Genomic DNA, 27,800 nt, shown 5'->3' on the forward strand with positions numbered 1-27,800 from the left:
TGGCCTCCCTCTGAAGAATCGCTGAGACCCGCCCCATCACCAAGGTCCACAGGCACACAGAAGTGGTAGCTGATTTTCATGTACCCTGACACTGTTGCTAAGTGACCTCAAACACAGCACTGGCATCAAGAATGACTCTCTGTCAATCTGGTGAGCACCATTCTCCCCTACCTGGTGAATCAGGGAGAGTCTATCTCAAACAACTCACAGAGGCTCTTTCAGTAAATTAGCCTATCACACAGCTAAACCGTGAATGCAGTTCTCAAGGAAATTTGGACCTTTTGCTGACCTGCCCCCAGGATCAGTACTGGTAGAAAATAGCCTTGGTGTGCAGCTGGGCCCCTCCCATGAACACCCAGTTCTAGCAGAGACAGAAACAGACTGCAGATCACTTTGTAGTTCCAAATAGGTAGCCCAGGGCCTGTAACTGGTAACACCTGACAGCAACCAGCACTGGATACTCTCCCAATGTGTCCCAGAACCAACATAACCAGTGATACACACTACATTAGAGCATAATCAATTAGCTCAATAAGCAGCACACACATTAATTAGGGGGTCTCAATAGACACCATTGAGACTATTAGGGCTTTGCAGAATCAGCTCCAGCACAGCAACTCATACATTGGGTTTGGGGTCAATCCTCATAGCCAGCATAGGAGAAATCCCCACCCATGGATAAGCCAACAGCAATCAAGACTAAACTATAACAGGAGGGTTCACATAACCCACTCAGGAAACATTTCTGGAGCACCTAGCTCCAAAGATTACGGAGACTGAGCCTCTGTGCCACACAAAACACTTGCTACATAAGGCCACCATACCAAGGCATAGTAGAGCCATCTAGTACACAGAAAAAAATACTGAGACATTCAAAGTGGGAATACAGAGAAACATGCCCAAAATAAAAGAAGAAAATCCCAGAAAAAGAACTAAATGAAATGGAAGCAAACAAGATACAGAGTTCAAGACAGTAATTATAAGGTTGCTCAAGGAACTTATCAAGAACATCAAAGGCATGAAAAAAGTATAGAAACCATAAAAAAAAATCAATCATAAATGAAGACTACAGTATCAGAAATGAAGAATGCACTGGAAGGAATCAACTGCAGGCTAAATGAAGCAGAGGTCTAAATCAGTGATTTGAAAGACAAGGTAGCAGAAAACACCCAATCAGAGCAGCATGAAAAAAAAAGAATTTAAAAAATAAGAATAGTGTAAAGAAATTCAGTGAAAATATGAAGCATAACAATATCCATATCATAAGAACCAGATATAAAAGAAAGATACCAGGACTTTGAAGAAATAATGGTTAAAAATGTCCTTAATCTGGTGGAGGAAACAGGCACACAGGTCCAGGAAGCATAGAGAATCTCAAACAAGATGAACTCAAAGAGGCCCATACCAAGGCATATCATAATTAAAATGGCAAAGGTTAAAAACAAAGAGAGAATCTTAGGAGCTGCAAAAGAAAGACATCTTAGTCCAGACCAAATTCAAAAATTGAAATCAACCATATTCTCCAACCACAACAGTATTAAAGTAGAAATCAATTATAAGAAAAAAGCTGAGAAACATACAAAAACATGGAAGCTAAATAACATGTTACTAAACAATGAATGGGACAAAAATGAGATCAAGAAAGATATTGAAAGATATCTTGAGAGAAATAAAAATGAACACACAACAACCCAAAACCTATTGGACACAGTGAAAGAAGTTCTAAGAGGAAAATTCATAGCAACACAGCCTACCTCAAGAATAAGAAAAATCTCAAATAATCAATTTAACCTTATACTTAAAGGAACTAGAAAAACAGCAATAAACAAAGCCCAAAGTGAGTAGAAGGAAGGAAATAAATAAACATTAGAGTGGAAATAAATGACAGAAAATAAAAATACAATTCAAAAGATCAATGAAACCAAGAACTGGTTCTTTGAAAAGATAAACAAGATCAACAAACCTCTAAATAGACTCATAAAACAACAACAAAGAGAACATAAATAAATAAAATAAGAAAAGTAAAACTGACACCACAGAAATACAAAGGACTATAAAAAAACTAGAGACCTGATACACAAAATTCATGCAAGAGTAGCCTTCCTTCACCCGGCTGCTGCCACCGGCTTCCCTCTGGCACCCGGGACCCAGGCTTCCCTCCAGCTGCTGCCAGGCACCTGGGACCTGGGCTTCCCTCACAGCCACAGCTTCGTCCAGAAGGTCATCCGTAAGTACATCTGGTTAATTAGCATATTATACTTTTCTTATTATAGATATAACAAACAACTATATTACAACAAATTGGAAATCCCTGAACAAAATGGATAAGTTCCTACAAAATACATTCTTCCAGAAGTGAATGAGACAGACTGAGAAATGCTGAGCATGCCAATTAAACTAATGAAATTGAAGTGGCAATAAAAAAATAAATAAATAAAAATAAACCTGCCATAAAATAGAAATCCTGGACAATATGGCTTCACAGGTGAATTTTACCAAACATTTAAAGAAGAGCTAAGACCTTTCCTTCTCAAAATATTCCAAAAACTTCAGGAAGAGTGAGGATTTCCACGCTTATTTTACAAAACCAGCATTACTCTAATTCTAAAATTAGATAAAGATACTACAAAGAAAAAAAAATTATAGACCAATATTCCTGATGAATTCTCAACAAAATATTAGCAAAACTTCCTCCAGCAATACATTGAGACTATCATACACCAAGATCAAGTCAGATTTATTCTTGGGATGAAAGATTGGCACAAAATCTGCAAATCAATTAAAATGATACACCACATAAACAAAATGAAGAATAAAAACCACATGATCATATCAGTAGATGCAGAAAAAGGATGTGATGGAATACAGCAACCAATCTATCTAAAAAAGAGGGACTATGCTAATTGACCCTCACGCTCTCACAAAGATGGAAGCGCCCACAGCCAATAAGGAAGGAGTATGCTAATTGACTGCCCTGCCCTCAATGATGGTGGCGCCCACAGCCAATAAGGAGGGAATATGCTAATTGGCTGTCATGCCCTCAAAGATGGCGGCACCCACAGCCACAAGATGGCAGTGCCCAGTCCCCTCAGTCCCGCTGAGACCTTGCTGCACCTGCCTCTGGAGTCCCCAAGTCTCCTCAACCCCTCAGCCACCCAGGGCTGGCCCGAGGCACAGGCAAGCCTCGGATGGTGGCTGCCCAGCCACCCAGGGCCGCCCGAGGCTCAGGTAACCAAGGCTGGCCAAGGCTTGCGCTGCCGGCAGTGGCAGCACCTGAGGTGTGATGGGGCATCGCCTTCCCCTGATGGCCAGGTTGCCTCCCACCCCTGAGAGCTCCTGGGCTGTGAGAGGGGGCAGGCCGGGCTGGGGGACCCCCCCCCACTCCAATGCATGAATTTTCATGCACCGGGCCTCTAGTTTATAATAAAAACTCTAAGTAAAGTGGGAATAAGGGGAACATACTTCAACATAATATGACAAACACACAGTCAATGTCATACTCAATAAGGAAAAACTAAAAGTGTTTTCCTTAAGATCAGGAATAAGACAGGGATCTCCATTTTCACCACTATAATTCAACATAGACCTGGAAGTCCTAACAACAATAACACAAGAGGAAGAAATAAAAGGCATCCAAATGTGAAAGAAAGAAGTAAAGCTTTCATATGTGTATGACATGATACTGTATATGGAAAACCCTAAGGACTTCACCAAAAAACTACTAGAACTGATAACTGAATTCAATAATATAGAAGGATAAAAGTTAATCTGCAGAAAGTGGTTGCATTTTTATACCATTAATGAACTCTCAGAAACAGAAACTAAGAATAACAATCCCACTTATAATGGCATCAAAAGTAAAATAAAATACCTAAAACTAAATTCATCCAAGGATGTAAAGGACCTATACTATTAAAATTGTAAGACACTGAAGAAAGAAATTAAAGAAGATACAAAATAAGTAGGAGCATATACCATGTTCATGACCAAAAAGAATTAATATAATTAAAATGTCTATACTACCCAAAGAAATCTACAGATTCAACACAATTCCTGTGAAGATACTAATGACCATTTCACAGAGCTAGAACAATATTTCAAAAATTTATATGGACCCACAATAGACCCTAAATGGCAACAGCAATCTTTAGAAAATGGAACAAAATGGGAGGAATCACACTACCTGATATCAAACTATACTATAAGGCCATAGTAGTCAAAACTATGGTACTAGCAAAAACAAACAAACAAACACAAACAAACAAAAAATTCACAGCCATACAGATCAATGGGAAAGAATAAGAGCCCAGAAATAAATCCATGTCTATTTGGTTAATTAATATTGATTAAAGGAGGCTAGAACATATAATGGGATAAAGGCAGACTATTCAGTAAATGGTGCTAGAACAAATGGACAGATATGTGCAAAAAAAATGAAACTAGACCACCCCCTTACAACTTATAGAAGAATAAACTCAAAATGGATTAAAGACTTAAATGTAAGACTTGAAACCACACAAATCCTGGAAGAAAACATAGTCAGTAAAATCTCTGACATTTCTCTTAACAATATTTTTCCTAATATATCTCCTTGGCAAGGGAAACAAAATAAAAGATAAACAAATGGGATTACATCAAACTAAAAAGTTTTGCACAGCAAAGAAACCATAAAAAAATGAAGAAAATATTTGCCAATGATACTTCTGATAAGAGGTTAATATAAAAAATTTATAAAGAATTCATACTACTCAGAAAAAAAAAAAAAACGTACAAAAAACCCACAAATCAATCCAATTAAAAAATGGGAAGAAGATCTGAATAGGCACTTCTCCAAAGAGAACATGCAGAAGACCAATAAACACGCAAAGATGCTCAACTCAGTGTCTCTAATTGTCAGAGAAATGGAAATTAAAAGCATAATAAGATATCACCCCACACCTGACAGAATGGCTACCATCACTGAACCCGCAAATGAGAAGTGTTGGCAAGGATGTGGAGAAAAATGTACTCCTGTGCACTTTTGGTAGGAATGCGGATTAGTGAAGCCACTATGGAAAAAAATATTGAGTGTCCTCAAAAAATTATGAATGAATATGCCTTACAACTCAGTGATTCCACTTCTTGGGCTTTATCCAAAGAAACCCAAAGTAGTGGAAAAAGACTAATTCTTGTCGGTCCCTTCAGGTGCAAGGACTCTGTCAGCTTACACCCGGTCTCCAACACCAAAACACTAATTTGAAATAATATTTGCATCCCTATGTTCATTGCAGCGTTACTCACAATAGCCAAGCTATGGAACAACCCAAATGCCCATCAATAGATGATTGGCTAAAGAAGTAGGGGTACATATATACAATGGAATATTACTCAGCCATAAAAAAGAATGAAATCTTAACATTTGTGACAACACGGATGGACCTAAGGGTATTATGCTCAGTAAAATAAGTCAGAGAAGACAAATACCATATGATGATTTCACGTATATGTGGATTCTAAAGAACAAAATAAATGAACAAACAAAATTGAAGCGACTCATAGATACAGAGAGAGAACTGTTGGTTGCTAAGTTTGGTTGGGGAGGGGTTTGGAGAACTGGGTGAAAGTGGTGAAGGGACTAAGAAGAACAAATTGATAGTTAGAAAATAGTCAATGGGAATTGATAGAGCATAGAAAATAGAGTCAATAATATTGTGATAACTACATATGATGCCAGATGGGGTACTGGAATATCAAGTCTACCCACTAAACTATACACCTGAAATCAATACATAATAAAAATTTTAAAAATAACTAAGTTAAATAAAAAAATAAATGTACATATAGTAGATTAATGATATCTACTATTTTAAGGCATAATAGCTGCATATTTGATAGTAGTAGAGGTGAATATTTCAAATAGTCTTTCTGATAATCAAATAATTTGAAAATATTTGTTAGAATTATTTATATTTTAAATATTTTTCTTCTTTATTTGTTGGTCATCAATCATGACCCCACCCCCCACTCACACACACCTCTCATAGCATTTTTGTTTTGTTTTAAGATTTTTATGTGTATGAGATTTAAAAAGGTGAAAGTCACCTTCATTGGCCTACTTTCTACTTAGGATTTTGCTTTTATTTTCACCCATTCTCTAGCCCCTCCTCTCTGGCAACCATCAGGTTGTTTTCTATATCTATGGGTCTGTTTCTGTTTTGTTTATTCATTTGTTATTGTTGTTGTGTTTTTCTAGACTCCACAATATAAGTAAAACCATATGGTATTTGTCTGTCTCTGTCTGACTTATTTCCCTTAGGCCCATCCATGAGTCCAACAACTCCCATTTTGAAGACTGCACATCATTTGCATAATCTGAAGCATACCCTCTGATTTAGTCAGATGATCAGATGGTATTGTACTATACTAGAATAGTTTGATCTTTCCAATAACTAAATTTGTTTATATGAACCTTTTCTGATATGCCATCACAATAAATTAAGAAACATATAAGAAAAGCCCAGTGAAACATATTATTGCATTTAAGAGAATAGTATTATTAAAAGTGTTCATTTCACCATAACCTTAATACCCATGAGTCCACTAGTTTGCTATGATAGATACTGTGTGAATCATGTAAATTATCATATTTCTCTTGTGGCATCTGTGGTTAGGAAAAGCTCAGTTTGTGATCCATCTCTAGGAAGTACATTGTATGCATTAACTGTGCTCCTTGTTTCATTTTAAATTTTACACTGATATATGCCTTTTGCTCTATTTCTTCACTTCATAATTTTTGTTGTACTTATTTTTGTAACCACTTCACATCTTTCTTTTAAAAGAAAATACATTATTAAAGGGAAACAATAAGTGAATACTACTTAAATAAATAATCTGTTTTTTTAAATAAAGTTTTGAAAGATAAGTAAAGTGAAATCTAAAACAGGTTATAAGAAAGGCTTTCAACTCTTTGTGTTGAATTACAACTGCAAGTAACATATTTTTAAGTGTTTATTAAAGAAAATGAAAGCACAAATCTTCAGGAAAGTAAATGCATTAGGGACTAGAAAAGAGAAAAGTCAGAATGCTGTGTGGGTGTTTGGTGGGACTTTGCTTGAAGCACAACACTCCCTACCCCCCCACCCCCCCCCCCCGCCAGAAACACTAAATAAAGAAATAAAGGCTGACTGATTTGAAATATAAAACGTCAGCTGGAAGGAGACTGAACTTCAACCCTAAAGTCAGGTCACAAACTCTGAATTTCTTCCAGGCTCACAGTGATCCCACCATAACAAAATAATGGAATTGTTGCTGTCTGCCTATAAAATCTATAACTATTTTAACATACTAAATAGTATTCTTATTTTTATGAATGATTACAATTAACAAGAAATTATCCTAAGTCCACATACCAAAATGTGTTTGATTTATGAAGTCTGACATAGAATATTGAGTTAGTAAAGCAAAGTCTCAAGGGGAAAAAGTGATTATCTTTTTTCTCTTGCAAAAATTTTAGTGGCTCAACATTTTGGAGTACATAATTTCAAAATAATCAAGCAGTTGTAGATAAAATGGATTTCAACAATGCTTGTGTTAACTGTAACTTAAAACTAAAATAAGTAAGAATTTCTATCAAGGTTGACTCAAGTAGAAATCAATATTGGAAAAGACTATGAGAGAAATATATACCAACTAGAGGCCCGGTACACAAAATTTGTTAATGGGTAGGGTCCCTAGGCCTGGCCAGTGATCAGGGCTGATCAGGGCCTTCTGGCTGCAGGCTGGGGCCTTCCTTTGTTCCACACTGCCCCCTGGTGGTCAGCACACATCATAGCGAGCTATAGAACTCCTGGTCTCCCAGTCCAACTCCCACAAGGACACTTTGCATATTAGCCTTTTATATATACACTGAGTGGCCAGATTATTATGATCTCTGAATGCATAATAATCTGGCCACTCAGTGTATATCCTATATAATAAAAGGCTAATATGCAAATTGTCCCCTTGACCAGGAGTTCAACCAGCAGGCAGGCTGGCCAACTGCCCATGTCCCCTCCCCCTGGCCAGCTGGCCAGACCTCACCCATGCACAAATTCATGCACTGGGCCTCTAATACACACACACACACACACACACACACACACACACACACACTGAGTGGCTAGATTATTATGCGTTCAGAGATCATAATAATCTGGCCACTCAGTGTATAGATGATGTTGTTCTGTGCCTAACATCAAAAATAATCAAAATAACAAAGAGAATGATTAAGATAAATAGGACAGACATTATAATAATCTTTGTATTAACTTATCTGACAAAAAATGGAAAAGATATAATAAAATGGCAAACTTTCCAAAGCTGAGGCTTAAGGCCAACATGAATGATCCCAAATTAAATAGCCTGAAAAACTGGAAATTCTTGTTTTCTAATCTGCTAAACAAAAGAAATGTTAAGGATAAGCTGTACTTACTGAAGCACATTAAAATGAAGAAGATGTGACCAAGTAAATGTTTAGGGAAACATAAAACAGTCTGTCCATTGTAAAATGCTAAGTGTTAGTGGACATGTAAAAAGTGAACTGTTTCAAGTTTCACATGAATTTTGCAGTCAAGGGAGTGGCTGAGAACAACCAATGACTATATATGGGGGGATATCTAGTCATTACACAAAGGCAACCAGAGCCACCACAGTATGTTTCTCTGAGTCAAACACATAATCTGAAGTTTTATTTTGTGCACACAGGGAAAAGCTGCAATAAGAATAGCTATATAATGACATTTTTCTAGAGCTCAAAGTAGAATGTAATAATTTCAATAATGGATGAAAATGTAAACTGGAATGCTTTAAAATATGTTTCAAAGTCACAGATGGAAGGCAAAATATTTTATGAACTAGAGTTTTATGTTTTTTTTTTACTTTAAATTTCTTTAAACATTAATTATATCTAGTAATTTGTTGAAATGCACAAATAACCTCAGAAGAACTCAGAATATAAAAGATGTTTTAAACAGATTAGACCAGTTAGCTTCCCTTCATTTAGAGGAAGAATCAGTAATTATGAGGGGCAGTGTCTACATATGGAATGAGACAGATCAGATTTATTTGCATTTTCTCGTGTCATTAGGAAGACTGAAATTCAGCACAGTTTGAGACAAACATGATTAGAGCAGGAACTTCTGGACAAAGTAGGGTAAAAAGAGGTAATTTCCCCCTCCCCCTCCAAATTGATTCTTTAAGAAAAATGTCATGGCTCACTTTCTTCATCTCAGGGATTAGAAAATGGATATTGTGTTCCACTAATAAGAGCCTGTGTAATGCTTAAAGAAAACATGTGCAATTCAGTTCCACCACCAACGATGGGACTTTGAGACAGTTACTTATTCTCACAGAATTTCTTTCTCACAAATAAAATGGAAAAAATAATGTAATAATATTCATAAAAATTTTTGGCAGACTGCCTTACACATTTACCACACAAGTCGGAGAGAAAAGCAAACAAGAAATATTTAAAAATCAGTGGAAATAAAAACAGAATAATATAAACATTGCAACAAAATATTTCAAAATTTAGATGAAAGTTACAAATCACTAAAAATAATGTAAACTGCTCAATGGGAAATTGAGAGGTAAAATAAGATGAAACAGTAGTAAATAACATTTCAAAAAGAAAAAGAAAGAAAAGCCATGCATTATATGCAAGAGGCAAATTCTACCAACTTTTGAAGTAACTTATCTTTCCATCTTACATAATATCAAACAAAAACACTCCCACTCTAATGACTCAATCAGAGAAGTACTGTTTGAGAAAGGAAAAGATAGACCAAAATCCTAAATGTTAGTAAACCGAAGCCAGCAGGTATAAGAATAATATATTTTTACTATGCTGAATTAGGGTTTAATTACAACATGCAATGGAAATTTAGCAGCAGGAAAGCTATAAACTTTTGTGTAAACTGCCAAGGTGTTTATAAATTCATAAGGAAAAACAACAGCCTAGGAACAGCCAAGACACTTCTAAATAAAAATAAAGTCTTAGGAATTCTATTGTAATTAAGATAGTGAGGTTCAAAGATAGACTAATTTACAAGAGAATAGAGTAAAGCCAGGAAATAAGGCCATACATCAATGGAAATAAAAGCATTTCATAGGGATCATCATCTACTTCCATCATTTAAAAATGATAGTTTTAATCTTATCCACTATCTTCCAAAAGCATTAGAGATACTCCCTTTAAAAATAGAAATAAAACAAAAATGCCTACTATGAGTCTTTCTTTTAACACTGTAGTAGAAGTTCTAGTATATGAGTGAGAAAGCATGGACTCTTCAAAAACAGTGCTAGAATTATCAGTTAGATATCCTACCTAATAATCCTACCTAATAATAGACAAATATGCAAATTGACTGTACCTTCGCTATGCCCGCGATTGGCCAGGAGGCGCAGGGGGGCGGGACTCAGGGTGGCCGGGGTGGCCGATTGGGCCGGCGGGATGCTGAGCTCGCGTCACCAGCGGCGGCTCGAGCTCAGCGTCTGCGCCATGGCTGTGCTGTGGCACAGAAGGGGCCTCTGGGGCAGCGAGCTCACATCCTGCCACGGACCATCAAAAGCGGGGGAGCTGGGTGCCTGTCTGCTCAGGCACCAGGCCTTTCAGAAGCCTCCGGCACACCAGAGGCTTCTGAAAGGCCTGGTGCACCAGGGGACAGGCACCCAGCTCCCCCGTGATCGAAAGTGAAAGCGTGTAGGGGACCCTATATGTGCATGATTCAATCATGCACTGGGCCTCTAGTATAAAATAAAAAGAAATTGAGCCCCACCATACTATTCACAAAAAAATATATTCCCAATGGAATTAAGATTTAAATGAAAAAGTAAAAACTTTAAACTTTTAGTAGAAAATAAAAGAAAATGATTTTGCAGTTGCAGGACTGAAAATATTTTCTAGCCTTAAAAGAAAAAAATGATAAATTACCAACTTCACTTCATCAAAAGTTTCTTAAAGAAAGTTAAAAAAAGCATAAATTGGAAGAATGTATGTACTATATATAATCACAAACTAGGAGAATGATTTTGCTATTTAATTATCTATCTATCTATCTATGCAACAACGTGTATATTATATGTAAAGAATTGTTTCACATCAATATGCAAAAGACCAACAACCAAAAAGAAAATTTAAAAAGGCAAAAAAATTTTATCTCAATGACCAATATAAAAATGAAAGACTAATTAATCTGGTTATTAATCCAGGAAATACAAATTAAGGCCATTATAAGATATTATTTTTTACCCATTAGCCTGATATTAAAAAAAAAAAAAGTAGTCAACTAACAAATGTTGATGAGCATATCTAGAAAGTGGAACACTTATCTGTGCTGGTAGAAATGTAAACTGATGCATTGTTTTGGAAGATATTTTGGCATTGTCTCATAACACTGAACATGCATACCCTGTGACTGAGCTATTTCATTTCCAATGAAAACCCTAGGGGAACTCTTGCATATGAGCACCAACAAATATATACAAAAACTACAAAAATATTTTATTATTGTTTGCAATAGAAAAAAAAAACAAACAAACATGCCCATTGACAATAAAATATAGTGAGATATATTAGTGAAATATTAAATTATAAAAATAAATTCATTTTACTGGTAATGTTCTAATGCTTTTATTGGGTGAGTATTCACAATGTTTGCTGTATCATGTTTCAGAACTTGCGAAGACATCATAGAAATTATTTTGTATGTATCAACTATTACATAATAAAAAGGGAGAGGAAAAAAACCAATAAGCATAATTAAAACAACCCCATGGAATATAACAGCTACTCAAACCATCAGGGAAAATCTTTCCAAAAATTTTATTGAAATTTTCTTGAATATAATAAAGAAATTCTAACAGTCTAATTTATTTATCTGGATATTTAATTCAGATATGGAAAATGGAGCCTTAGAGGATAAGAAAGCTGCACTGATTTAGGAAGAATTAGAAAAATCTAGACAAAAATCCTAACCTGGATATAAAACACCAGAACAAATTTGCAGAAAGTATGTTCCTGGCAATTTAGGAGCAAAACTGACTAAAAGCTCTCATATCTCACTCACTGGATAACGGTGTTTCACATTCCCTTTATTAAACAAACTGACCAAGACCCTTAGTACAGTGAATATGAGCCCATGTGACTTGTATACAATGATGCACTATGCTAAATCGGGACCAATTGTGTTAGTTCACAAGTGCCAGACATCGCTCACTTGCTTTTCCAGAGCTGCTCTCCACTCTTCTCATGCTCCTGTCTGTCCTACCAAAGGGAGCTACACCATGCACATCAATATACATCTTAGGCTTCCTGTTGGGGTCAAGTACTGACAAGTCAGAATAAGGAGCATGACCTTAGGGTAACTATTCTTGAGGACTGCATATGTTGCATAATCCCTTAGGGTTTCCCTACAACTTGCCTATATCTTTGTATATAAGCCCTTTAATAAATCCTTGTTAAATTAATCTGTGTATGTCATCTGTTGAACTTATATACTCCTCTTATTATGGAGAATTCATGATTAAAATAAGCATTAAGTAATATAATAAAATATAAATTCAAAAATAAAAGAGCAGAATGCTCTTTTTTGGGAAACTGAATTTAATGCTTTGGAAAACCTCAATAAAGATAATCCAATAAAAAAACAACCTATTGTTAAATTAGGTAAACACATAAACTGTAAATAGTAGTAGATAAATAATAAAGACCTTGAAGGATTTTAACCTCAGATTGCTTTCCAAGTTTTTAGGTTCCAAAGCAACAATTTAATGATACCCACATAAGAAATCATATAATGAATAAAGGGTGTGACTTACACACAAAGACCAAATGAACTCAAACCTATAAACCAGTTTCTCAAAGAAAAGACCATGGCCTTATTATACTTCATAACTATGGCTAAAAGAAGTATGATGGGAAAATATTATATTCATATCTTTAACATATTACCTTAAATTATATGACTATGTCTATGAAAAGACATAAGATATATTTAAACATATACTTTAGTTAAAATACTAATATAATAATTTAAAGAAAATTCCTTAATTTGTAAAATATCTGTTTTAAAGTAATAAAAGTAGTCTGAAAAAATATGTATTTACAGCAGTTCTACCTTTAATATTTAAAGACATTATAGAAATTGAAAACACTAAAATTCAATAATACATGAACTAAAAAAGTACTGCTAGAAGACATAGTGGGAAAAACATTTATTCTTACTAGCAAAAACATGAACATTTAAATACCAATGACAATTGATTTTTGTTTATTCAAGTAATAAGTATTTAGTAAATTACAATGCTATTTGCTGGCAAAGCCACAAGGAAATTGGTATTCTCATATGTTACTGCTAAGAGTAATCCTTTTGCACATTTATTCAACACTCCTACTAAGCTTCAAGATTACAGTATTCATGCCCTCATTCTCTTCTGAAAGTCCTTTTCTCTTAATCTTATAATAATTCCTCCATATACTCCTTCAAGACTCAACTCAAATGTGACTTCTTCCAAAACCATCACATCCTTGGCACTACTTTAAAAGACTGCCTTTATGCTCACAAAGCAACTCATGCAAACTCTTTTTAATGTGCAACATATCTATAATAATAAAAGCATAACATGCTAATTAGACTGGACGTCCTTCCAGATGAAGCAGGGGCTGCGAGGGAAGCCTGGGTCCAGGGTGCCAGAGGGAAGCCGGTGCCGGCAGCCAGGAGAAGGAAGGCCAACTCTTGCATGAATTTCATGCATCGGGCCTCTAGCCTTACTATAAACATGTCTTTCTTTCCATTGAGCCTTATAATCTAGTGATTCTACTAGATTATAAGCAAATGGTAGAAGGTAAATAGAACTGTTTATATCCCTAGCATGTTACATAATGCCTGGGACATAGTTAATGCGTAATAAGTATAGATATAAATATGAATTGAAATGAATCAGTGAATAAATGAATGGATGAACAAATAGACATGAAATATTTTTAAAAAAAATACATTCAGGATGATTCCCAAGCCACCATGTTGTGCTTGAAGATAAAGTCTCTTGGGAGGCCCACCTGAAGTGGCCCATTCCCAACCCCTTCTGCCAGGAACCCTTTCTATTGGCTCAGAAGTCAGTAGAATATCTTTGAGACAAACAAGGCGCTAATGGCTTGGTAGAAAGTGGAACTGGAGCAGGGCTGAGGAGAAAAGCATGAAGAATGAACACAACAACTAGTTATTTAACAAGAGCCATAGCCAGAATGATATTAGTGGAGTGGAAGAAGAAATGGTGTAGCAAAAAGCATATAAAATTCCACTTCTGAAGAAGGGTGCTTTATGATAGTCCACAGTGTTAGGGAGTCAAGGGGATATGGAGGAGTCAGAAGGAACACTACCCAATGGATGGAAAAGAAAAGGAATAAACAGAATATAGGACAGTGGTCAGCAAACTGCGGCTCTTGAGCCACATGTGGCTCTTTGGCCCCTTGAGTGTTCTAATGCCACTTCTTCAAAATAGACTTGCCCAGGCTGAAAACCGACTTCTGCGCATGGTCCATGAAGTTTCAATCGCACTGTACATGCGTGCCCGCACGTGGTATTTTGTGGAAGAGCCACACTCAAGGGGCCAAAGAGCCACATGTGGCTTGTGAGCCGTGGTTTGCCGACCACTGATATAGGAGAATGCACATGAAAAAAATGTTAATGGCCAATTTTGCCTAAGGCTGATCCTTATGTCCTCTTTTCAATTGGCTCTTTTGGCCCTAAGTATAATAAATCTAAAGATTCCTTAGAAAAATATTAGAATTACTTATTTGTTTCTAGGCCAAGAATTGCAAGACAATTTGAACTACCGAAAAAAAATGTATTGGTAATACCCATTTCACCTACAATTTCCTGTGAATTACATCATGAAATAAAAAACCACAAAATGAACTATTTGTACCTATCTGAAGAAAATTATAATTCAGAATTGAATCCTGATTCTAGGGCTTAGTATTAAACTTATGAAAAAAAATGACAGAAAAGTTAAGGCAGTAAAATTAAAATCATAAAACTTAGTTATTCCAATCATAAAATTAAACTTCAATAACCACAGATTAGTGACAGATATTTAAAATACTGGTTGCAAAATATAGGACAAGATATATAAAAATCAGCTGGCACTGCAAATTTACTGTATCATAAATGTGTCCCAAAACTAATATACTATCTTGCTCCTACTGAGGAGATAGAAGAGTGATAGATAGTTAGGGATGGGACCACAGGAGGGAAGGGAAATAGGGAAGTCCAAGAATAACAGGCTATAGCTTGCTGACTAGTTGCTGGGGCAACCCAACTGGGCAGGGAAGAATCAATAGCCCTATTCAGAGATCCCCTTTTATCCCCAGACAGAGAGCTTCCTCTATTCCTAGGTAGAGAGCGAAGAAGAGGGAGAACCAATCAGAAGTCAGCAGGGCATGTATAAACCCCTAGTCAGAGTGCTTCTCTGGCAACCCACCTGGGTCCCTTCCTTGCTAGAGGAAGTCTATTTCTCAATAAACTCTGCTTTTTCGCTTTTGTTTACCTCTTAGTCCGTGAACTTATTCTTTGATTTCACGAGACAATGAATTCGGACCTGAACAAAGTACTTTGGTTTCCCTACTAGTCCTATTACTTACAAGAATAATGATGATACAGTCTTATTCATTTACTTTTATTTCCCTTGCATTTGGGGTCAAATTCATAATGTCCTTTCTAAGATCAAGGTCTATAAGTTCATTAACTATTTTTTCCTGTGTAATTTGGTGTGTTAGGTCTTATATTTAGGTCTTTGATCCATTTAAAGTTAACTTTTGCATAAGGGAATAAACATTAGTCTAGTTTCATTATTTTGCATTGCAGCTTTCCAATTTTCTCAGCAACATTTATTGAAGAGGCTTTCTTCTCTTCATTGCATGTTTTAAACTTCTTTGTCAAAAATTATTTGCTCATACACATGTGGGTTTATTTCTGGACTCTCAATGGTCTGTGTCTGTTTTTCTGCCAATATCATACTGTTTTGATTATTATTGCTTTGTAGTATAATTGGAAGTCAGGTGTGTGATACCTCCAGCTTCCATCTTTACTATCAGGATTTTTTTTTTTTTTTTTTGGCCATTTGGGGTATTTTATAATTCCATAAAAATCAGATATTTTGTTCTATTTCTGGAAAAAAAAAAGTCATTGAGATTTTGATGAGGATTACATTGTCTGTGTATTGCTCTGGGTAATATGACTATATTAACTACGTTGATTCTTCCAAACCATGGACTCAGAATATCTTTCCATTTCTTTGTGTCTTTTTCAACCTCTTTTAAAAATGCGCTGTAGTTTTAAGTGTATAGGTCATTCACATCCTTTGTTAAGTTTATTGCTAGGTATTTAATTTTTTTGTTGCATTACAAAGGAATTGGTTTTTTTTCCATTTATCTTTCTAAAGTTTCATTGTTAATATATAGGAATGCAGTTGATTTTATACATTGATTTTGTATCCTGCATATTTACTGTATTTGTTTATTGATTATAATAATTTCTTGATGGAGTCTTCAGGGTTTTCTATATAAAGAACCAGGTCATCTACAAAAAGTGACAATTTTTCTCCATTCCAGATTTAGATTCCTGTTATTTATTTCTCTTGCCTGAATGCTCTGGTTAAAATTTCTAATACTGTGTTGAATAAGAGTGGTGAGATTGGATATCCTTGTCTTGTTCCTGATCTTAGAGTAAAAGCTTTGAGTTTTTTCACTATTGAGTATATTAGCTGAGGCTTTGCCATATATGGTTCTTTCTAATGTTGAGGTACTTACCTTCTATCCCATCTATTGAGTGTTCTAATCTCAAATGGATGTCATTTATTATCAAATGCATTTTCTGCATCTATTGATATGATCACTATTTTATTCTTTCTTTCGTTAATGTGGTATATTACATTGCTTGATCTTTGTATGTTGAATCATCCTTGTGCACCTAGAATGAACCCTACTTTATAGTGATGTATTCTTTTTAATATATTGTTGTATTCAATCTGCTAATATTTTATTTGTTTTTTAATATATTTTTATCAATTTCAGAGGAAGGAAGAGGGAGAGAGATAAAAACATCACTGATGAGAAAGAATCATCAACTGGATGCCTCATGTACACATCTTCCCAACACTGAAGATTGAGCCTGCAACCCAGGCATATGCCCTGACCAGAAATCAAACTGTGACCTCCTGGTTCATAGATTGACACTCAACAGCTGAGCCACGCTGGCTAGGTAGTGCTAGTATTTTGTTTAGGATTTTTGCATCTGTATTCATCAGAGACATTGGCTTATAGTTTTCTTTTTTGTGTTATCCTTGCCAGGTTTGGGTATCAGGGTTATGTCTGCCTCATAAAATGTTAGGAAGTATTATCTATTCTTCTTTTTTTGGAAGAGTTTGAAGAGAATAGGTATTGCCCTAACTGGTGTGGCTCAGTGGATAGAGTGTCGGCCTGTGGACTGAAAGGTCCCAGGTTTGATTCCAGTCAAGGGCATGTACCTTGGTTGAGGGTACATCCCCAGTAGGAGGTGTGCAGGAGGCAGCTGATCGATATTTCTCTCTCATTGATGTTTATAGCTCTCTATCCCTCTCTCTTCCTCTCTGTAAAAAAATCAATAAAAATATATTTTCAATTAAAAAAGAATAGGTATTAATTATATCTTTTTTTAATGTTTAGTAGAATTCGCTAGTGAAGACATTTGGTCAAGGGAAATAAAAGAAAAAAATGAATGGGATTATATCAAATTAAAAATTGTTCACACATTAAAAGAAACCATCAATAAAACAAAAAGGCAATTGCCCGGACCGGTTTGGCTCAGTGGATAGAGTGTCTGCCTGTGGACTCAAGGGTCCCAGGTTCGATTCCGGTCAAGGGCATGTATCTGGGTTGCGGGCACATCCCCAGTAGGAGGTGTGCAGGAGGCAGCTGATCGATGTTTCTCTCTCATCTGTTTCTAACTCTCTATCCTCCCTTCCTCTCTGTAAAAAAATCAATAAAATATATATATTTTTTAAAAGGCAACCAAGCAAATGGGAGAAAATACTTGCAAACAACAGCTATGAGAAGGGATTAATATCCAAAACATATAAATAAGTCATGCAACTCAACAACAACAAAAAAACAATCCCATTAAGAAATGGGGAGACATATGAAAACATGCTCAAAGTCACTAATCATCTGAGAGATGCAAATCAAAACAACAATGAGGTACCATCTCACACCAAGCGCTGGCAATGATGTGGAGAAAAAGGAACCCTCCTTCACTGCTGGTGGGAATGCAGACTGGTGCAGCCATGGTGGAAAACAGTATGTAGTTTCCTCAAAAAATTAAAAATGAACTCCCATTTGAACCAGTAATTCCACTTCTAGGAATACATCCCAAGAAACCAGAAACACCAATCAGAAAGGATATGTGCACCCCTATGTTCATAGCAGCACAATTTACAATAGCTAAGATTTGGAAATAGCCTAAGTGCCCATCAGCAGATGGGTGGATAAAAAAGCTGTGGTATATTTATATAATGTAATATTACATGGCTGTAAAAAAGAAAGAACTCCTACCATTTGCAACAGCATGGATGGACCTGGAGAGCATTATGCTAAGAGAAATAAGCCGGTTGGAAAAAGATAAATATCACATGATCTCACTCATTTGTGGAATATAATGAACAACATAAACTAAAGTGGATCCAGAGACTTAGAAGCATTGAACAGACCATCCAAGCTCAGAGGGAAGGCAAGGGGGGGAGGTGAAAGATCAACCAAAGGACTTGTATGCATGCATATAAACATAACCCATGGACACAGACAGTAGGGGGATGAGGGCATGTGCTGGGGTGGTGAGAACAACCAAGGAGAGGTCAATGGGGGGAAAAGGAGACATATGTTATACTTTAAACAATAAAGAAATTTAAAAAAATATCCTCAGGTCAGGATTTAAAAAAAAACAAAAACTAGAGTAACTATATTTATTTCAGTAAAGCAGACTCCAGCCAGAAATATTATCAGAGATAAATATGAACACTGCATAATAATAATGGATCAATTCTTTAAAAAGACATAAAAACTAATAATGTGTATGCACCTGACAACAGAGCATCAAGATGAATAAGGTAAAAACTAATAAAATTACAGTTTTCATCATTTGAAAAAAGAAAGAAAGAAATGGGTAGGGGACCTGGACACTTCTCCCAAGAGGACATACAAATGACAAACAGGTATATGAAAAGATGCTCAACTTCACTAGCTATTAGGGAAATTCAAATTAAAACTATAATCAGATCACACCTCACATCTGTTGGAATGGCTATTCTCAACAAGACAAGTAATAAATGCTTTAAAGAAACCCTCATTCACTGCTGGTGGGAATGCAGACTGGTGCAGCCACTGTGGAAAACAGTATGTAGTTTCCTCAAAAAACTAAAAAATGAACTCCCATTTGAACCAGTAATTCCACTTCTAGGAATACATCCCAAGAAACCAGAAACACCAATCAGAAAGGATATATGCACCCCTATGTTCATAGCAGCACAATTTACAATAGCTAAGATTTGGAAGCAGCCTAAGTGCCCATCAGCAGATGAGTGGATAAAAAAGCTGTGGTATATTTATATAATGTAATATTACATGGCTGTAAAAAAGAAGGAACTCTTACCATTTGCAACAACATGGATGGACCTGGAGAGCATTATGCTAAGAGAAATAAGCCGGTTGGAAAAAGATAAATATCACATGATCTCACTCATTTGTGGAATATAATGAACAACATAAACTGATAAACTAAAGTGGATCCAGGGACTTAGAAGCATCGAACAGACCATCCAAGCTCAGAGGGAAGGTAAGGGGGGGAGGTGAAAGATCAATCAAAGGGCTTGTATGCATGCATATAAACATAACCCATGGACACAGACAGTAGGGGGATGAGGGCATGTGCTGGGGTGGTGAGAACGACCAAGGAGAGGTCAATGGGGGGAAAAGGAGACATATGTTATACTTTAAACAATAAAGAAATTAAAAAAATATCCTCAGGTCAGGATTTAAAAAGAAAACAAACTAGAGTAACTATATTAATTTCAGTAAAGCAGACTCCAGCCAGGAATATTATCAGAGATAAATAGGAACACTGCATAATAATAATGGATCAGTTCTTCAAAAAGACATAAAAACTAATAATGTGTATGCACCTGACAACAGAGCATCAAGATGAATAAGGTAAAAACGAATAAAATTACAGTTTTCATCATTTGAAAAAAGAAAGAAAGAAATGGGTAGGGGACCTGAACACTTCTCCCAAGAAGACATACAAATGACAAACAGGTATATGAAAAGATGCTCAACTTCACTAGCTATTAGGGAAATTCAAATTAAAACTATAATCAGATCACACCTCACATCTGTTGGAATGGCTATTCTCAACAAGACAAGTAATAAATGCTTTAAAGAAACCCTCATTCACTGCTGGTGGGAAAGAAAACTGGTACAGCCACCATGGAAAACAGTAAGGAAGTTTCTCAAAAAATTAAGAACAGAGTTACCATATGATCCAGTAAACCATCTTCTGCATATCTACCCAAACATTTATTTAGAAAGATATATGCAGCCCTATGTTCACTGCAGCATTATTCATGGTGGCCACGTCATGGAAACAACTGACGTGTCCTTTGATAAATGACTGGATAAAGAAGATGTGGTACATATATACAATAGAATACTACTCAGCCATAAGAAAATATGAAATAACACCATTTGTGACAAAAAGGATGGACCTTGAGAATATCATGCTAAGTGAAATAAGTCAGACAGAAAAAGCCAAGAATCATGTGATTTCACTCATGTGAGATATAAAACTGAAAGTAACAAATGAAGAAACAAAACAAACTAACAAAAAAAATCATAGACAGACAACAGAATGTGATTACCAGAGAGAAAGGGGGTGAGAATGTAGCAAAGGATAAATGGGGTCAAATATATGGTGACAGAAAAAGACTTGACTTTAGGTGGTGAGCACAAAATGCACAGATGATGTATAATAGAATTGTACACTTGAAACCCATATTATTTTATTAACCAACTAGAGGCCCAGTGCACGAAAATTTGTGCACTCTGGGTGGGGGGGGGGGGGTAGTCCCTCAGCCCGGCCTATGCCTTCTCGCAGTCCGTGACCCCTCAGGGGCTGTCCACCTGCCGGTTTAGACATCCTCAGCGCTGCCAAGGCAGCCGGAGAGGCTCCCACCACCGCAGCTGTGCTCTTAGCCATTAGCCCTGCTTGTGGAAGCGCACTGACCACCAGGGGGAGCCCTGCCCCCTGGTGGTCATTGTGCATCACAGAGACCCGTTGTTCCATCTTTAGGGTCAATTTGCATATATTATATAGGATATAACTGTAATACATTTAATTTTGGGTTAGGGGCTCGATCCCCAAGTATGGGGCATGCAGAAGGCTGCCAATCAATGATTCTCTCTCATCTTTGATGTTTCTGTTTCTAACTCCCTCTCCCTTCCTCTCTGAAATCAATAAAAATATACATTTTTTTTTTAAAAAATAGACATTCAATATAATAGACATTCAACAAATGACATGAGTCCATTAACCTTAGGACTATTTCAATTATAGTGACTATTGAATATATTTCTATTATTGTTGTGAGATGCCATGAGATGCCATGGCACTTTCAGAGAGTAGAGGGTACTGTAACACAATTACAGTAGACTTTTAAGCTTAAAGTAAAAACAGTAGCACTTTTATAATACACTAAGATTAAATATTCATGTTAATTCTTTCTAAGCTTAAAACCATGTCAACCAGGTCTTATGAGCCTAACACTTTCTGAAACACTGGAGAAAAAGAGATAAAATGACAATTAATTTTGATATATATATAGTAAAGGTGTGCAAGCAAATCATCCAGATTGTAATAAAACCCACACTGAGGTCATCAGGACCTAAACTGAGAAGAGGCCTTACTTGGAGAGGGACTTAGAATCAACACAAGTTAAAACATTTAAAGACTAATCTTCACACAGATATTGACAAAAATATTCCTAAATTATGAAAATCATATTTTATAAAAGCCATGGTGTATAACTGCAATGAACAGTTTTTTAAAGCTTTTTTAAAAATATAGCGTTATTTGAGCATGAGGGCTTTATGTCAAACAGTGTCCTGTACTTGCTTTCTTTTACTCCATTTAGTTCTTATAGCAGCCTTTTGAATACAGTATTACTGACTCACACTTGTTACTGGGAGGATTTTATGCCATGTGTTTATGTATTAATTTTCAGCCACAACAATACTGCTAAATTGATACTATTACTCCCACGATACAAATTAGAAGTTAAGAAATTTACCAGAGAATAAAAAGTAATAAGTGGCAGAGCTGGAATTGGAAGGTAGATGTCTGGCTCCAAACTCCATTTAGTTCCTCAATTCCGTACTGACTAGTCCTCAGACTCCAACCAGTGCCTCCAGCCTCACCTCTCTCCCCGCTCCCTGCCACAAACCTTACAGCCCAGACACGTCATACATATTTCAGCATCTGCTCAACATGCCTCTAGTGATTTTGCCAGTCTTTATAGTGCTTCACACTTTACTCATCTGTCAGAACCCAGTTCACATGTTACCACCTTTCCTAATAGTTCACCATTCTGGCTCCTAGAGCATTTTATTTATACTTATATCAGAGCACTTGCATGGAGAAACTTGTATTATAGTACGTTATTTCAGTCTCAACTCTTGGAAGGGCCAAGAACTATCTTACTCATTTTTTCTGCATGAATCATGATACCAAATTAGGTGACCAGAAAAGTCTACTGATTTTATATTCACTCACATGTAAGGTCTTCCACATTATGATTGCCTCTTTTTCTAATCTTATTCAAGTATCTTATTCTCCAGAACCAACAAATCACTTGATATTTTTCCCACAAGTGATTCAAAAATGTTGCTTTGTTCACATTTTCCACTCCACACATTGTACGCATCCCCATCCAATACCTAATATTCATGTATAAAATCCTGCCTGCCTTTTGAGATCCTACTTTATTGCTGCTCCATCCAGGAAAAAAAAATTGTTGAAACCCTAAATATTATTATATTGTCCTTCTTCATATTCAATGCTCCCTAATGCATAAAAAGTGGCCTACGCTGTGATGATTATAAGCATTCTAGAGAAAAGAATAATGTTATTGTTCCTTTCATCTCCAGTTACAGCATAAAAGCCTCACTATAATAAACATTTAGTTCTTCTTAACTTGATTTAACTTGAAATGATTTAGTTATAAACAAAAATATAATAACATAAAATAACTCTACTGCCTATGTTGCCCTCTCTTGTACACTTTAGTAAGAATTACACCACGTTGCAATATAATCATATGTATATAGGCCAAGGAAAAGAGGAAGTTGGTCAACTTTAATGGCTGACACCATCCAATATGTGCAACTGAAATATCACATAAGCATCCTACAATTCTGCCAGAAAAACAAAGGTTAGTCTTTTAAAATTAATGTATTCAGTGCATGATACTTTTTGGTTAATTTTGCTAAAGTTATGTTATTTTTATTAGTTTTTGTTCCATCTCCTTTCCCAGGTAGATCGCATTTTTATGCATGAAATCATAAAATAAAACAAGTCACACAGATAACTGAAAATGTTCAACTAAATATCATCTGTGGTAACGGTACTTTAGATATCATATCTGGAATATTCTTTCCCTAACTGGCAGGAGTTCTAGCCAGCAGACTTCATTATTTCAATTCCAATAGCAGGACCACATCAGTGATGGATATGGCTACATCTAACTGTCTTGGCCCCAAACCATAATTCTGAACTTGGATCCCTCTCTCACAAGATAGGTAAAAATTGAATCACATATCTAAATGTAGGAGCTAAAACTATAAAATTCTTAGAAAAAAACATAGGAGTAATCTTTTGTGACCTCCAATTATGCAATGATTTATTAGATTTGGCATAAAAAACACATGACATAAGAAAGAAATACACTGGATTTAGTCAAAATTTTGTGCTTCAAGGGACTTCATAAAGAAACTAAAAAGATAATCTACAGAAATGGAGAAAATATTTGCAAATTATATTTGATGAGACTAGTACCCAGAACATATAAAGAATTCTTACAACTCAACAATAAAAATACATATAACGTATTTTTTTAAGTGAGCAAAGTTTTGAGATGATATTTCTTCTGAGATGAAATGATCAGTTAGCACAATAAGAGATGCCAACATCATTGGCCATTAGGGAAATACAAAATTTAAACACAATGACATACTACTTCATACCCACTAAGATGGCTAAAATTAAAAAGACAGACGATACTAGTGAAATCATCTTCCATTTCTGGTGGGATTGTAAAATGGTGTGTCCACTTTGGAAAACAGTTTGTCAGTTCCTGGAAATTTTCATATGGTGTTACTATATGAATGCAAGGTGTTAAGTCAGAGAATTGAAAACATATGTCCAAATGAAAACATGAGTGCTCACTGCCTCATGATTTAAATAGCTCAAAAGTGGAAGTAATCCAAAAGCCCATGAATTACTAAATGGATATACAAATATGGCTTATCTATACATTGGAATGATAGCCCTAAAAAGTAAATGACATACTGATACATGCTATAACATGGATGAACTTTAAAAACATTATACTAAGTAAAAAAAAAATAGGTATAAAAGTTACATAGTGTATGATTCTGTATATGAGATATACAGAGTAGGAAAAGCCATAGAAACAAAAAGTAGAAAGGTGGTTTCCAAGAGTTGGGCAAGAGGGGACGGTGATGAGACTTCAATAAGGTGGTATTTTTTCTGAGATGATGAAAATGTTCTATGATTTGATAGTGTGTGAAAACAGTAAAATAACACTGAATTGTACACTTTAAGATGTTAACTCAATGGTATGTGAATTATCCTACCTAATAATAGACAAATAAGCAAATTGACCATACCTTCGCTATGCCCACGATTGGCCAGGAGGTGCGGGGGGGTGGGACTCGGGGTGGCTGGGGTGGCTGATTGGGCCGGCAGGACGCTGAGCTCGCGTCGCCAGAGGCAGCGCGAGCTCAGCATCTGCGCCATGGCTGTGCTGCGGTATAGAAGGGGCCTCTGGGGCAGTGAGCTCATGTCCCACCACAGACCATCAAAAATGGGGGAGCTGGGTGCCTGTCCGCTCCAGCACAAGGAGGCTTCTGCAAGGCCTGGTGCATCAGTGGACAGGCACCCAGCTCCCCCACGATCGAAAGCGAAAGCGTGGGAGCTGGGTGCCTGTCCGCTCCGGCACCAGGATGGCAGGTTAGGCCTAGGGGACCCTACATGTGCATGATTTAATCATGCACTGGGCCTCTAGTACCTAAATAAATCTGTAATTAGAAAAATAAGTCAAAATAGGTGGACCATTTAGGATAGGTCAGAACCTTCATTCAGTAGTAAATAATAAAATGTACCAATGGGCCAAAACCGGTGTGGCTCAGTGGATAGAGCGTCGGCCTGCAGACTCAAGGGTCCCAGGTTCGATTCCGGTCAAGGGCATGTACCTTGGTTGCGGGCACATCCCCAGTAGGGGGTGTGCAAGAGGCAGCTGATCGATGTTTCTAACTCTATCCCTCTCTCTTCTCTCTGTAAAAAATCAATAAAATATATTTTTTAAAAAAAGAAGTTTAAGTTTAAAAAATAAAAATAATAATAAAATAAAATGTACCAATGGCATATCACAAAAAGAGGTATCTAGTGGGAAAGTAACTCAAGGAGTCTCATTCCAGCACAGGACGACAGAAAACAGAGTAATAAACAATATATTTACAGCTTGTAATGAAGATCAGGAAGAAAAATATGATGACGTTGACAGAGAAAAACTATTTGAGGTCTACAGTAAACAAGGTATTCAGCGAAGGTCTTGATGGGGACTTGGTCTAAAGAATAAGGAAACAATCACTTTAAAAACGAGGAAACGGAGTACAAATGCCCTCAACTAAAAGACAACTTGGCATGTTTGAGATCAAAAGGCCAGTTTGTATCAAACATAATGTGTGAGGAGGGTTAAAGTGGCACAAGATAATGCTGCAGAAATAGACAAGAGTTAGATCAGATAGAGCCTAGAAGCCACAGTTAATTACTTTGGATTTTATCCTGCCTTCAACTGGAAGACATTGGAATAATTTAGGCAGAGCAGTGACATTCTCTGACTTACTCCTTTAAAAAAATTCTTTATTGTTTAAAGTATTACATATGTCTCCCTTTTCCCCATTGACCTCTCTCAGGCCTGTCACCACCCCCCTACAGATTTACATTTTAAAAAGCTTGCTTTTTTGGACATACAGAGTATGAATTGGAAGAGGGCAATAATGGCAATTGGCTCAAATTGTGGTCCTAGAGAGATGGTGGATTAGACCAGGGCAGGGAGAGTCTTTTTATGTAACTGTATCAAGCACTTCGGCTTCTAACCTATTCTCAGTGTAGTAAGTAATGTGATGTGTTGCCCAGGTGGAGGACTTATTTCCCCAGCTGTTGCCTAAATTGAAGAAAGACCTCCTGGATCAGCCTTCATCCGATGATCAGTGCAGGGACATAAAGGCCGGCCGGTTGCCTGAATGACGGACAACCTGAAAGGCCATCCAGCTTCGGAAGCCCCAGGAGATGCATGATGCCTTCATTGAAACTACATCCCTCCTCCCAGTTCTGCTTCTTTCCTTTCCTTCCCAAAAGTTTTGATTTCTGGTACTGTATGCTAATCTCAATCTCATAGCCTGCTTCACAGGAAACTCAATCTATGATGCCAATTTAATAAAACTATAAATACTAACAAACTTGAAATGATAATATACCATTTTTAAAGAACCTTAACGATGCATTGATAGTTTACAAATTATGACATTTTTACTATAGTCCATTAATATTACACGTATTTTAATTAAATCTTTTATTTGTAAATATCTGGATGCTATATTAGTAAATAAGCAATAGAAAAAATATAATTCATGATTAAATAAACTGTACCATTAATCACTTGAAGAACCCAGGAACCAAAGTTAACAAGCTTTCTAAGTATCTTTTATTGCTAGATAAGAAGACAAACCATTATTTGCAATAGGGTTAATTAATAAGGACCATTATAATTGAAACACATGATCTTATTCTATACTAGTCAATAGTAACAATTCAATGAAGCTCCATGTTTCTATTAGCCCAGAGCATTATTTCCTATGATCAGAATACACATTCAAAATTTTTTTTATGTCATTTTATTTTTCCAAACAAGGGTTGCTCTCTATATTTTAAGGGGTATAATTTATGAAACAGTTTGATGTACACAAGAATAGCATATAATGAAATTTTTATTATTTTGGGTGGTAGAAAAATGTATCCCATTTAACCCATCACATAGAATCTTCTTGCCTATCAAACAATTTTCCAAGAGTGCTTGCCAGTAGTTAAGTAATCTGAATTTTACCCTTTTCCTGTTTTGTGTAGCTTATAACGCATTGTGAAATGGCCAAAGGGAAGCAGCATGAGGGAGTTAAGTCAGATGTAGCAAAGTCCCTAAATAATCCTCAAAGTCTCTACATCTTAAATAACTTAGAGTTTACTGTTGGTTGTTTTTGCAAAAGAAAGTACTGAAAGGATCTTTTCTCTGGAGTTAAATCCCAGATCAGAATTTTATTGCCTTTTGCCCAAGGCTATTGTAAGACTTACAGAGCAAAAATAAGGTATAGTAGGATCCTCAGTGTAAGTTATGAAGATCAAAAT

General features: G+C 36.2%; 1 protein-coding gene across 1 annotated transcript in view; it reads right to left on the minus strand.

Annotated features, from left to right (window-relative positions):
- FOXP2 (forkhead box P2) overlaps positions 1–27,800 on the minus strand; it is a 579,029-nt gene that overhangs the window by 494,748 nt on the left and 56,481 nt on the right. The gene's annotated exons all lie outside the window — the stretch shown is intronic.

Source organism: Eptesicus fuscus, chromosome 14, assembly GCF_027574615.1.
Source record: "Eptesicus fuscus isolate TK198812 chromosome 14, DD_ASM_mEF_20220401, whole genome shotgun sequence".
Classification (NCBI taxonomy): domain Eukaryota; kingdom Metazoa; phylum Chordata; class Mammalia; order Chiroptera; family Vespertilionidae; genus Eptesicus; species Eptesicus fuscus.